We start from the raw sequence: 14,585 nt of genomic DNA, 5'->3' as shown, positions 1-14,585 counted from the left end.
AAAACTGAACACAGGAATCGAGGGGCAGCCTCACCAGTGCCGAGGACAGGGGTAAGATCCCTTCCCTGTCCCTGCTGGCCACGCGATTGCTGACACAAGCCAGGATGCCATTGGCCTTCTTGGCCCCCTGGGCACACTGCTGGCTCCTGTTCAGCCGGCTGTCAATCAGCACCCCCAGGGCCCTCTGTGACTGGCAGCTCTCCAGCCACTCCTCCCCAAGCCTGTAGCGCTGCTGGGGGTTGTTGTGGCCCAAGGGCAGCCCCCGGCATTTGGCCTTATTGAAACTCCTCCAGTTGGCCTCAGCCCATGGCTCCAGCCTGTCCAGGTCTCTCTGCAGAGCCTCCCTACCCTCGAGCACATCAACACTCCCACCCAACTTGGGGGCATCTGCAAACTGACTGAGGGTGCACTCGATCCCCTCGTCTAGATCATCAATAAAGATGTTAAACAGGAGTGGCCCCAAAACTGAGCCCTGGGGGACACCACTCGTGACCGGCCGCCAACTAGATTTAACTCCGTTCACCACAACTCCCTGGGCCCGGCCATCCAGACAGTTTTTTACCCAGCAAAGCATGTGCCCATCCAACCTCACGAGCAGTCGGTTTCACCAGGAGAATGCTGTGGGAAACGATGTCAAAGGCCTTACTAAAGTCAACGTAAAAAGTATCAATAGCCTTGCCCTCATCCAGCTTATACTAATAGTTAATTTCATCTATGTGAGCATGTAGCACGATTTGTCTGAACAACTCAGCTTCCTAGATGAATCCTACCCTAGTACAAAAGGCTAATAAAAGGTCTAGTTCATCTTACACTAGCCATATTATGAGGGTTTAACTGATAATTGTTATAAAGAAGGCCTCTACACACCAGTTGCATTTCACATTCGACATGCAGAGAGTGTGGCAGCTAAGCCATTTATTTTTATTCTACTTACTCTATCATTACATTACATTAACTGCACACCATCCACCCTGCACACTTAATCAGATATGGGTCCTCTAAACCCCTGCATCATTAACTACATACCAAAAAGTCATTATTATCTGATTGCTGTTCAGCAGACTTTGTGAAATGAATTGGTGGTCTCAGGCAAATGTCCACAACTCAAAGAGTTAGTGCTGCAGTTGGTCTTACTTTACTCCATTATTGAACGAATAAGCAAATAGCGCATAGAATGGTACATCATCCACTGAATTATACTGTGAGTTGTAAAGGTGGTCTCTGCAGCTAAACTTTACAAACCCACATGAAAATTTTATAAAGCCAAATGAGGCAATATGGTTGGTTTGCAGAAATCTGTGTTTAAAAACTGGGTTTTTCTGTGTCCATAACTATCAATCAGTTACCATAGTCTATAGACAGATATCATTAGAGAAGAATTAAATTAGGTGAAAGCAGATAAAATATATATGATTTAGTCTAAGAGGTCTAAGGGTGAAGAATGCCAAAACGCAAAACAGATCCTGGAACATTAATAGTAGAATGCCACAGCACTTTGGGGACAGGTAAGCAATAATAAAAACTTAGAAGAAAACAGAAGATCTAATCTGGTCTGCAGTGAACATCCTTCCACCTCCAGCTCCTTGGGTGCAATAGCTGAATGAGTACCACCTGAATAATTCACTCACAGATCCATTTTCTGTGGCCTTAGTTTAAATTTCTATGAAGAATGTAAATGTGTATAATGTATAAATGAACTCATATGCATTACTTGGAAAATACATATATATATATACGCTAGAGAGATAGAAAATATGTTATCTGGGATAGAAGGAAAAGATTTTGTTCCTACAAAAAATATAGACTAGGTAAAAATTATGAAGTATACTTAAAGTATGGATTTCAGCGAAGGAAATCTCTGTGTTAAATTTAAGACTGGGAAGTGTTTGCACATGTTGGTAAACTCAAATTCAGACTAGCATTTTGAGTATCAGTAGGACTATGCACCTTGAAAACATCATTACTCATTAAAATCTGGATAAAAAAATAAAATCCTTAAGTCATATATTTAAGAACAAAATCAAAATAAATCCCTATAGATTTCTCTCTTTTATGTTTATTTTTGAAATCCATAGAAATTCGACATGAAACATTAAAAAATAAATTAATATAAGGGTACACAAAAAATATTGCAAAATAGGGTCAAAATCCCCAAGAATTGTTGGTATTTAACAAATGATGATTTTACTTGAGTGTTATGTGGCCATTCATATTACAGTATCATTACAGATAAAGCTATATCATTATATAATGATGTTACATTGGCACATAATCATAGTCTAATATGACAAGATGTTATGAGTAAAGAATTAGACAGCTTTTAAAAATTAATATATTCCCAGTCTTCTGTGCCTAAAAAATTCATCTACCTGTACAACTGGCAATGTCAGATGTCCTAGAAAAGCTGTGAAGGACTCAGACAGGAGTAAGTTTATCCTCTTATTTATTTATTTGTTGCCTCATTCTTGATTCTGTTACTAAAACAGGAAATGAGATATCTCTAGACAAAACAGTGTGACAGGCTTATCTGCCTGGCAGATAAGTGTGCCCAAGAGGTGCTGTAAACAAAGGTCATGCATTTAAGAAACATATCTTTTCTCAAGTAAGAAATATTTGCGAAGTCTGGTTTTGTGGCTGAATATATGCTACATGTTATTTAAAAATTACAGGATTCCAGTACATTCTCCCACATTCCCCATTGTTGTCTTACAGACCAGGACACTGGCATCCATAAGGCTCTGGATGAGAAAAGGACTGAAATATGATTTATACTGTGGAGTGAATGCACCTTTTGCTCTTCCTATTATGCTTCTGTATAGTACCAAGCTATAGTTTTCACTGGATCCTTGCAGCTAATTGCAGCTTCAATTTCCAGCTGACACTATTTTGAAGCAGGTTCAAGTCAGCACCTCTTGTAGATTTCCAAAATGTGCTAGAGATATAAGTTCTTTTCTTACGTAATGATAAGAATCTTATCTTATGAAGGAAGTGATAAAAATTTTTTGGCCACTACTTGTATACTTGTTTGCTGAGTGTAGATACCTCACGATACAGAACGAAATAAAATACAAAGAACTACAAAGAAGACATTAAATGCAACATCAGAGAATGAAATTGGTTCTACTTGAAAGAAGTACCTATGATAAATGTGGCAATTACTGTGAACAGACAAGGCAACAAATGAAGGACTTGGAGAATGGTGCAGATAGACATTCATGACAGATGTTATGAGGATGCCAGCGGACAGATTGCCAGACAAGTAAGTCAGAGAAGACACTGACAAATATACTGCAAAGGATAACTTTTCAAAGAAGGTCAGGAAAGAAGAAAAATGAGCTTATATAATGTAAATCTATAACAAGTCTATGCTTGGCATCTTACACAATTACAAAGCAGTATGATAGGGGAAAGTTACCACGTCAGATAAAAACGCTGTACTTTAAAGATATTTCTTTGTACCAGATAATTGCCCCCTCTGCTAAACTGTACCCTACAAAATTACTTCAGTTTTACAGAAGTGCTAGAAGAATGGATACCTCAAGTATGCATAAAAACACATGGGGAGAGGTACATATCTCAGAATGGGCTTCAAAGTATGCAGTATGAAGCATCCTAAAACAACCAGCAAAGACATATTGAAGTGATAGTTTGGCATCAAGAACAGCATAGGAAAGGTGTTTATGGATTTCATCTACATCAGAAAAATGTAAGGATCTGTGCTAAGGTTTCAAGAATTGAACTTTCTTGGAGCAATTAGTGCAAGTTATATCAGTTCATCTCTCTGTCTCTCTCCTCCTCTACATACATGAAAATCAGCCTTTATGTCATACATAAGCATACACAGAAATACATAGACCCCCCACCTAACTATAGAAATCTATGCTAGTCACCTGAGTAAAAAGCAGTACTGTGTTCAGAACTTCAGTCTGACCTGGTTTAGATGAGGAATTTGAACCAAGTCATCCCATCCCAACAAGTTCTAAGCAGGGTGACATTGGATCATATCAGGGGAGATTAAGTCCCTTTAAAGAAAAAGATCTTCTTCCTAGATATTTTATAGGATAAAGTAATGATCAAAGTGGAAATATGAGGCTCCCATGCTACGTTGCACCATACCATAATAAACTAGTCAGTTTTGGTTTGTCCCTTGGAAGATATATATTAAAAATAAAATAAAGTCAACATATTAAAAACGTTTCTTTATCCTCTAATAATACACTTATAAGGAGTGGTTTCAGTAGAAAGCAAAGGAAAAATATTTAAAATAAATAAGCAAAAAGTATTTTTAATATAAATATATGCAGTAACTGATTAATTCTATACAAAGGTTCTGCATTTTTTGCTTCTTGCATTGGCAAGCAAGTTGATTGGACTGCATGTCCAAAGATTTGGTTACTTATTTTTGTCTTCTATTTACTTCCTGTGAGTTATCCAGTAGTGGCCAAAATAAGAGAGGTTGTTGTGTTATATAGATGATTTCTCAAATTTGATTAGGCATTTCAGTTGTAGAAGGAAAAAATATCAAGTTCAGGAATCTAAATCAATGAAATCAGTTATGGATATTTAATTATTCAGTATCATGTTTGCAATGAAGGATTTTCCTTTTAATTTTAGAAAGGAATACAAATATGTTTCATTATATTGATTTTTCACCACTAAATAGAATCAGAATATATCATGTATGTTCCTTTTTACAGAAGTTTAAGACAGAAAAAAACAGTGCTAGTAATAGATCTTAGCTCTATTAACACTCAGATTATGTGATAATTAATTATGCTCACCTGGGGAAAAAAAAAAAAAAAAAAAAAAAAAAAAAAAAGTTTTAACGTTTGGTATTTAAGCTATACCTTGTCAGGGCCCTCAATGCAACCATGCCCTCACCAGTGGTTTTGTCTCCCTGTGCTGAAGGGCAGCCTGGATCAGACTGCTGTAAGAAAGACCTGTGAGAAGTGGGGTCCTACACCTTATTATCTTCACTTGGACTTTATCCTTATCTTCACTTGTATTTAAGCTCCAGCCCTGGCCCCTGGTCTATGCCTTTGTGTGACTGTACAATCCTGACCAGGCACTTCACTGATTCAGATCCTGACTCTGACCCACCCCCACCCTTAGGGAGCTGCACCACTCTTGCTGTTCTGTGACTCACTTTAGTGAAATTCCTTTTATTTACTACATCTAAACAGAGGGGAAAAAAGGAAAAGAGAATTGTGTAATGAAATGAACATACTCAAGCAACATAATCCAGAGTCTAGTTGTTGTTTGGTTATCATATGAACAAAACTAAACTTTGCTCTTCTAAAGATGAGGTATGAGAGAGTGAGAGAGATAAGATTTTTTTTCCCACACTTACGCATTATTTTCACATTTATATCTATATCTATATATTTCCTACATGAGAACTCTACTTAATAAAAGCCCATCACCTTATGAAATATTTTTATTAATATTTGTGATGTATCTGGACACTATAAAATTGGGGATTAAGATCAAGAAGGAAATTACAATACTGGTATTTATTAGCTTGCCATTGCTTTACTTTGCAATAGTCACATTTTGCCATTTTAGTTTTCAGTTCAGTTCTCATTTTATATGAGTCATGTGTATTAATATCTTCATATATCTTCATTTGCATTCATGTTCTGTAAGTCTACAGCATGAGAAGAATCCCAAGAAATCACTAAGTGGTAAACAGAATACAGAAAGAGGGAAAAAAAGAAAGATAAAGCTAGAATCTCATTTTTTTTCTTCAGTGCCTATTTACAAGCTTCAGCTGCTTGAGCTGGAAAATTAAAAACACTATTCACACAAAAACAGACTAAATTATATATTTTCTTTCTTTCTTCCCTCCTTCTTTTATTTTCTTTCTTTCTTTCTAAAGTTGAAGGGGGATTTAATTAGTAATGTTCACATAGTCTCCAAAAAAGGGAAAAAAATACTTTTGCATATAAGCAGTAAACCAGCATATATAATGCCCTACATGAGGAGTAATCTGCTGTTCCTGTGCAGCAAACAACTTCTTTTGATTCCTAAAGGTATGACATGGAATGTGATTTTCCTGTAAATCTTTGATTAGGCCAGAGATAGTAAACCATTGTCTTTTTATTATAATAGAATCACAGATTCATAAAATCATAGAATATCTCTAGCTGGAAGGGACTCATAGGGATCACTGAGTCCAACTCCCTGCTACACACAGGACTACCTAAAACTGAATCATATGACTAAGAGTGGTGTCCTCAATATTTTTGTATTGTATCAATTTATCCAAGGATAATAATTTTTTCTGTATATTCTTTTATGTTTGTAAATACATAATTTATGTTGAAATAAAATTGAGAAATCTGAACAAGTAGTTTATATTTCTGTACCATTAGCTGGTCCAGCAGATCAGTTTTGAATTAATAAGTAGAAGAGTAGCAGTATTGCTTGTCTGCTGGTTATTTTATCTAGCAAGTATGATAACTACCAAAATATATTAAAAAATTGAACATTATTTTTAAGCAACTGCATTCAGGTCAAGAACTTTCATGATGCAGTTACCGCAAGCACAGAACTGGAGGTGAAAATCATCAAAGATTTTTTTTTTTTTTTTTAAGGTGTTGAAAAAGTCAGCAAAAGAGTCTCAGAAAATATTGCTATGTAAGGGAGGGCAAAAGGAAGTTCTTTTCTGAGCACAAGTGATCTTGCAGGTATTAAAAACAAATATTTAGTTAGTAGATAAAATGTCAGTCTGAACAGAGAATACAGGAAAAGCACATTTCCCAGCTAAAACAAGCATAAAAGAAACAATTAGAAAATGTCATCATTGTCCTGTGCTTATACAAAGCAAACGTGGGAAGATTTTTAATTATAGGTTTGATAAGTCAGTGAAATGAATGTGATTAAAATAAAACTATACCTGCTAGTATAATATTTAACAATTCTCAGTGAGAATCTTAAAGTAAATACCACAACAGGTCAAGAAATCAAGGAACAGAGTCTTCATTCCTGAACCAAAAATGTTAACATACCAGCATTTCTTTGACTACTATCAATCTTGTTTAACACAGCCGCCTTTTTTTAACTGGGAGCTGCAGCTCAACAGTCTGCTTTTTATATCTTTTGATTTGGAATATTCCCCAGCAGCAGTCATTCAGAAGCTGGATGATTCTTTTAAATGAACTGCCTCATTTCTCCTCCTATATCTTGATCACAGCATCCATACGTTTATGAAAAGTTTATATATTTCTAAAGGTATGATATATTATTTAACCATAATCAGTTTTAATATCTATGATTGGCAGATATTAAAATCAAAGAGTCTATTTGTTTAGTCAAGATAGAAAATCATTCTCTTCTGACCAATCAAGAGTGCTCATTCTTTTAATTATTATTCACAATAAATTTTTACAAATGAAAGCTGGCAATATACTTTAGAGGAATTTAAAGTAATATATTCCAATATATCCTTCCAGGATGAATTTTACTGATACTGTGATAACACAGGCTTTTTTAATATTGGAAGACCTTTGCTATTAACCCATTAATGTTGGCAATAATGACAAAGATCAGGTCTTTAAGACTGATCATGCTAATATTTCTGTAAATCACTCTATATTTCTTGTATGGTTTAGTTTGGTTGTTTTTTGTTTGTTTGTTTGTTTGTTTGTTTGTTTTCCCAAACTCTGAGGTTAAAGGTTTTTTTGAAATGGCTGGTTTGTATATGCTGACAGTGCTAATCCTGTTAAAAATAATCTCTTCAACTGGCCCTTGAAAATGTTACTGAATTTTTTCATTTAAAATTCTGAAATTGCCCAAAGGTGTCCTTTTATATATTTTTTAATATCCTTCTGTGTTTTATTATAGCCTGCAACTAGTAAGCATGCTTGAAGTTAAATATTCACAATGATCCACAAACTTAACAACCTTTATCTACGTAATTATATCTATATACTATCTGTTGCAGTTTGTTAGTGTTTAAAGAGATTGATGTCCTCTAAGAAGTGAGTTTGTGAAGAAAGATTGAGAAATATTTATATAATCAAGCATTATAGGTAGTGATGTCAAACTGCTAGAGTAGCTGATCCAAAGCTTAATTAACATTTTACAAGAAGCATTCTTCTCCCTTAATTTTAATCTTTCTTACAATAATGGACAGGCATCTTCCCACATGACTGACTGCAGAGTTAAAATGTTATTCTGAATATGTCTGAGACTTGATTCAAGAAGAGAACTAGTTCAGAATGTTGCTTAGTCATATACTTTACTGAATAATAAAGTAGTAATTAAATTAAAATTGATTTAATATTCTGGTATAGATCTATTTTACTTAGCTCTAGGCACGAGTAGCTGTGTAGTCTAAACCAGCTAGCCAGTAAAATTAAGAGAAGCAGGGCTATGGGGTATGTCCTGTCCCCTATCAAGGGCAGTCTGAAATGAGCGGTGTCCTCTAGTCCTAGGAGATCAAAGCAACGTTAGCAAGTAGAGTAGCAGCATAGCAATGGATCTGCTGAGTAAAACAGTTGATGTTGAGTATCAGATGCCCAAAGACATATATTTCAGGGATCTTACCAGTAAACAGCATAAGCTGAGGCCAGGTGGAGCACCATAGCTGCATCTTGAGAGTGCAACTTCCCTTTTAGTTTCAGACAACAGGAATTTCAACTACTCTGAAACCACTCAGTGAAGTCAGTCAGAGCTCAGTATGTGGAGGTAACTGGGAGACTTGCTTCAGAAATGCAGCCTGATCCAAACTAGAACACTGATGTTTTAGTCTCCTTGAAGTGACAACAGATACCTAATTCAGCTGCAAATCATCTTAATTTTCTAGTTTTGTTTTGCAGAGGTTGAGAGAGAAAAATGAAGGCAAAGCATAAAATTATCTCATGTGAAGGGAAAAGCTCTGGAAACTGCAGGGTGCTACCAATATTCACTAACTTCCAGTATAGACTTTAGATTAAAACTTTAGTTAAATTTCCCTGAGCAGGCAATAGTAAAAAAAATTTCATCTTGCAGTTTTATCTCCAGATTTATGAATCATGGATGTTAATTAAAGAGAGGAACTAAGACCATTTCACTTTACCCTGCCATCATTTGTTTTAGTTACAAAATTAAGAAGAGTCCAGTAGTTATCTAAAACACACTCTTTTACTCTTCAAATGAGACAATTTTGACACTTGAAATCAAGGATATCTGACCTCCATGACTGATATATGAAAATTGTATAGACTGACAAGAGCAGAACAACAAATTCTTTATAGTATAAATTAGCTATAAGTAATTTATTCTATTTTGAAATGTCTGTGCATTAATATGCAATCTTCTCTAAGTTAAATAGTTTGTATTTAATGCAGTAAAATGGTACTGCAGGGATAACAAGCCAAATCTAAAGAATTGGGGTTTACTACATAGCTTAGAAAACTAAAACAGATTCTTTTTCCACTAAAACATAGAACACAGTCTGAGGGTACTCCCATCACATTCGTACTGGCATAACAAGGCCTCTGAGGGTGCAATCACTATTTTATTAAATGTCAGAAGGTGTCATGTTGAAGGCGCACATTGAAGGCTCATGTAATGCAGCTTACTTTACACACATAACCTTCACAAAAACATCTTCCAAATCCACTTGCTAAAAGATTTATGGAATCATGCAAATTTTACGACAGTGAGTGCACTAATAGCTTTTCCTGATGAATCCCACAGGAGTCATGCTGCCTGGAAAATGCCAAAGTATAGAGCAGCACTTAAGCATCACAACTATAGGCTTGCTGGTAGAAAAAGTTCTAGGGTACAGAAGATAAAATATTAAAATATATGAAAGTTTTAAGTCTAAAAGTTTGGAAACCTTTTGCATTTTGTGGGATTTAACAAATATTAAATTTTACATATTAGGTGTCTAAGGAGTAGTAGATATCTTACTTGAAATTTATTTCTGTACATTTCCACAATTATAAATATATATATATATATATATTTCTTGTCAAAGTAAATCATACATCTAAAAGAATATAACTAATTACTATAAAGCAATTTAAAATGAAATAATTTTTGAAGCACCTAAAAGAATTAGGGTCTCTCATCTTCACTGATGTTCAATAGCAGTAAGGAGTCTTCTTCTAGAGGCTTATAAAATTTCCAGCTATAATTATCAGGTTTATTGCTAAGAGACCATCAAAAATTACTTGTTGTTTTAATTTAATTTGTAAACAAAAGTGCGATAGTAGAGAAGACACAAAATGAAACACAATGATGATGACGCTTGTTGGAGATGCAGTTCTTATAATTATTAAAAGGAAATTGTTTTGTGACACTGAAATCAGGAAATGCTATAGCTATGGCAAGTCAAACAGAGAATGAAAAACAAAAATAATTCACACATGTTATCACTATAAAGATAAATATAATCTGCAATACTTTCTGAAAGAAAACATTAAAAAAAATATTATTTAAAAGTTCTTTGACCCCAAATTAATCTTTAGATAAAACAGTATTACAAATTGGACACAAGCCTTAACATTAACACCTTTTACTTAAAAATACAGTTACAGTTTCTCTAATTTTTAATTTTTTATTTGTTTAAAACTGTTAAGTCCTAAAAGATGTTTTTGATTTTCCTCTCATTTGAAAAAAAAAAAAAAAAAAAAAATTGAAAAAAAAAAAAAAAAAAAAAGCAAAAATTATGCATATTCTGTGTAACTAATTGCCAAGGTAAAACACCAAGTTCTCTGTTAGAAGAAATAAAATGAGATATGAGATCTAAGAAAGACTGATAAGGACCTAAACTGTGTGTTTGGTTGAAAAATGCAAGTAAACCATGCTCTTGTGACCACAACAAAAATATAGCCTTAGAATTTAATTGTAGGTGACTACCCTTAGAATTCTGCACATGCACATTTACATAATTCAAGAACTGTCAGGAAGATTCTGTCTGTCTGCTCACAGTAGGAGAAGAGTGGAACAATGATCATATCCTGTTGCCTATCCTATGCTCCAGGTGAGTGGCCTGACTAGATGACTGCAAACTTGTTAGAAAACTTTTTTCATTTGTTGTATGATACCTAGGGTGGTGAATATTTTTTTCATGTTGACCTGCTTTTAAGAGTGAAAACATTCTAGAACAGACTTTTAAGAGTGTTTGAAAGTTGTTTCAAAAACATAGTAAGGAACAAAACAAGACAGCAGAACTAGGGATGGCATAGGTTTACTAGACAAATTGATAATACAGACATTTGCTTTGAGTTTCATCAGTGGTAGACCAAAGTTTATTTTCCTTAAATAAAACATAGTTTGTTTTACACTTTTAAAGAGACAGGTCTTTTTTGGACTGACCTTAAATTTAGAGGTCTTAAAGATACCAAGTCAAGAAGGTTAATTTTCTGGACAAATACTTTGCATCTCAAAGTACAGTTTTTCACAGCTTGGCAATACTTCAAATGGATAATTCCTATGTGGATAGACTAAACCTGTGACTTGGTTTACTCTAACTTGTAGTGGTATATTGGTAAGGTTACTATGCTAACACAAAGCACTCTTGAAAGATCACACTAGCCCAGTTCAGGTTTAATGGAAGGTGTCTCTATCCGATATCGGGGAGGGTTTTAAACAATCCCGAGAGCGAGATTAAGACACAAACGAGGTCAGATGCTGCATAACCTTATAAATTTTATTTTCTATAACAACTAATAAGAACGATAGGACAGAGAGGAAAAGAAAGGAAAAGGTCGAAATCTCTAAGCAAGAACACCGTACAGGCGCAACTAATTGCCACCACCACGACCAGGTATCCGGCAATGTTCTGTCAGTCCGATGATGCTCCACATTCCTGGCTCCAAGTTGGTTCCCCTCTTCGAGTTGGTTCCCCTCTTCAAAGGAGTACACAGTCTGTCTTTTTTATAGTCCCCGTCCCCACAGTTTGTCCGCCCATTTCCACAGGGCTCGTTGTTGTAGGTGCCACCCCGTGGTCCTCCATGAGCGCATGCCCGGGTGTCCATGGTGGTCGTGCTGGCGAGGGGCCGATCTGTCTTGCCGCAGTTTCCCCTCCACCCGGCTCATGCGTAGGCGCAGCTCCATGGGGGACTGCTGAGACTGCTGATGTTCTCGTTTAGGGCAGATGTGGATTTCCTCGGGGACTATGTGTCTCCTTCAAGATGTGCTCCTTTATGCTGAGTCAAGAAGTGGTCGTCGTGGAGACAGAGATGTTGAGACATACTAAAAATCCAAAAAGTTCCTTACAGAAGGCTTCATGACTTTCATACTTGCATGACTATGTAAATACTTATGGTTATGCTATGCAAGAATACTTTCTGGCAATACCTTTGGATGAATCTGAAGGGGGAGTGCCATTATTCTGAGACTGCTGCATATATTTTATTTGTTAGAAAAGTAACTAGATGCTACCAGTTGCTCACCCCCCCTGTTGCACCTCTCTTACCTGTTTCCGTGAACAAAATATTTCTTCCGTACTATTGTAAATTTTTCCCAGATTCATGTATTTAATTCTTAGAGATAATTTAAAAAATGCTAGCACAGAGGAGTAATGGAATGGTTTAATTTCCAACCTGGCCAGAATTAAGAAACAAATATATTTTTTAGCATGTCTGTTGCCTTGGGATTTCAGCACTGCTTCCATGTTTAAGAGCTTTGGGTAATAAACAGTTAAGGATGCAAATTTAGCTCAGTACAGCAAGAGCTTTGATGTTCGCCCTGGAATAATCTTGAAGTGAGTACATTACAGTGCTCTGGCAATTAAATGTATAAGACTTTTCTGAGTAATGCTAGTTTGAAGTATTTTAGCTCTTTTCTTTTACAATAATTATCTAGAGTTCCTACTATACTGTATAATTCTTACTATACTGCTTATAGTTGAGAATATTGAAAATATTTTAAAAGTATATGTAATGTAATAAAAAATTGCTTTTCTAATCTCTGAGATAAACTTCATGTTTTCAATCTAATAATGTGCTCCCAGACAAAGTGAAATACCTTCTCTTCCACAACAGTGGAAACAGAAAAATCATCTCTTTAACATTAAGGATTAAATGTTTAATGCTTAAATTTATCTTGTAAGAATAATATAAGCTATGAAGATAATTTAACTCTTTTGGGGTTAAATTCTGACTTTTTAAATGAAATATTTTGTATATACATTGAAACACACTCAAATATATATATGTATGTATGCATGTATGTAGGATAAATCCAAAAGCTGTGATCACGTAAGGTAATCAAAAATGGATTGTAAATATACACAAAAGCATATAAATTAAAAGATAGCCCTAAATTTAAATTTGTATTGGATTTTTTTTGTCACTAATTCTCATTATAAAAGTGCAGTAGACAAGTATGACATTTTATTTAAATTACAGATTTTTTGCAGTTTCTTTTGGATCTATATAGATTTCAGTGTCCAGATCCACCACTCAATGAGATCATAGCACACTTAATTCATACAGACCATGGATAAAAAAATAGGGTCTCATAGCCTTTCCTGAGACTAAGTATCTACCCCCAAAACAATGAGTTTCTGAATCTTATTGAGCTGGTTGAATAGGGCCTAACTTTCTCTGTGGCTTTTCAGCATAGCAGATGAGGCTGGAAACACAGAAATGAGGGAGGAGGAATGGACTGTGAGAGAAATGGTCAGGTTGGAACAGCTGGGGAATGATTTAGAGGTACACTAGTGATATTCAATTCCCTAGTGATATTCAATTCCCTTTCCTCCGTGTTGCACTGAATTCAAAGGTAATGCTATGGCCAGCTTGAATGCTTGTGTGTACTGGGTGCAGGCATCCAGGTGTTGGCAGTGGGAGGCTGCCAGGGTGACGTATGTGAGGTGAAGCTGAGACTGTCCCATGACAAATGGTTCCAGCCAGCTCCAGCAGACCCACTGCAGCTCAGAGTTGAGCCCAGCAGCCAAGCTGGTAGAGAATCTGGCCGAAAAATAGATAAGAAAGTACAAAACATCGCATAGCAGAGGAGGAGAAACTAAAAGAGTGAGAAGCAGAAGTGCAAACAGAAGGGTCAGAGAAGGATAAGGAAGAGAAGGAGATGCTCTGTGGCAGAGTTGCCCACTGCTGCTGGACAGAGCAGATGGATATTTTCTGAAGGAACTGCAGCACACAGAGACCCCACTTCAGAGCTGGGGGAAAGAGCGAGAAGGATGGACCAGCAGAAAAAGAAACTGTGATGTACCAACCATAAATCCCCATCTCTATCCCTCCTGTGCCACTTGGGGAGTACTAGAGGTGTGTAGAAGAGTTGGGAATGTAGAAGGGAAGGTGAACCTGGGAAAGGTAGGAGGAAAGACATTGTCTTAATATTTATCTTTTAATTTCTTGCTATCCAGATCTATTCACTTGCCAGTAAAATAAATCAGTTTTCCTCAAACTCAAGTCTGTTAATTGCAACAATGATTGGTGATTTCTCTGTCTTCATCTTGACACATAAGCTTTTTTATCCTATTCCCTCCCCTTGTCCTGCTGAGGAGTGAGCACCTCGGTGGGTTAGCCAAGGCTAACTCAAAACACTGAAAAAATGTTGGGTTTCTGATAAATGGTCAGAAAAAAGAAAGGTGGAAAAGCGTCTGGGCAGAACTGGGGGGGTGG

The sequence above is a fragment of the Athene cunicularia genome, assembly GCF_003259725.1.
Source record: "Athene cunicularia isolate RWA chromosome 1 unlocalized genomic scaffold, athCun1 chr1_part1, whole genome shotgun sequence".
NCBI lineage: Eukaryota > Metazoa > Chordata > Aves > Strigiformes > Strigidae > Athene > Athene cunicularia.
This window is presented reverse-complemented; position numbering follows the sequence as displayed.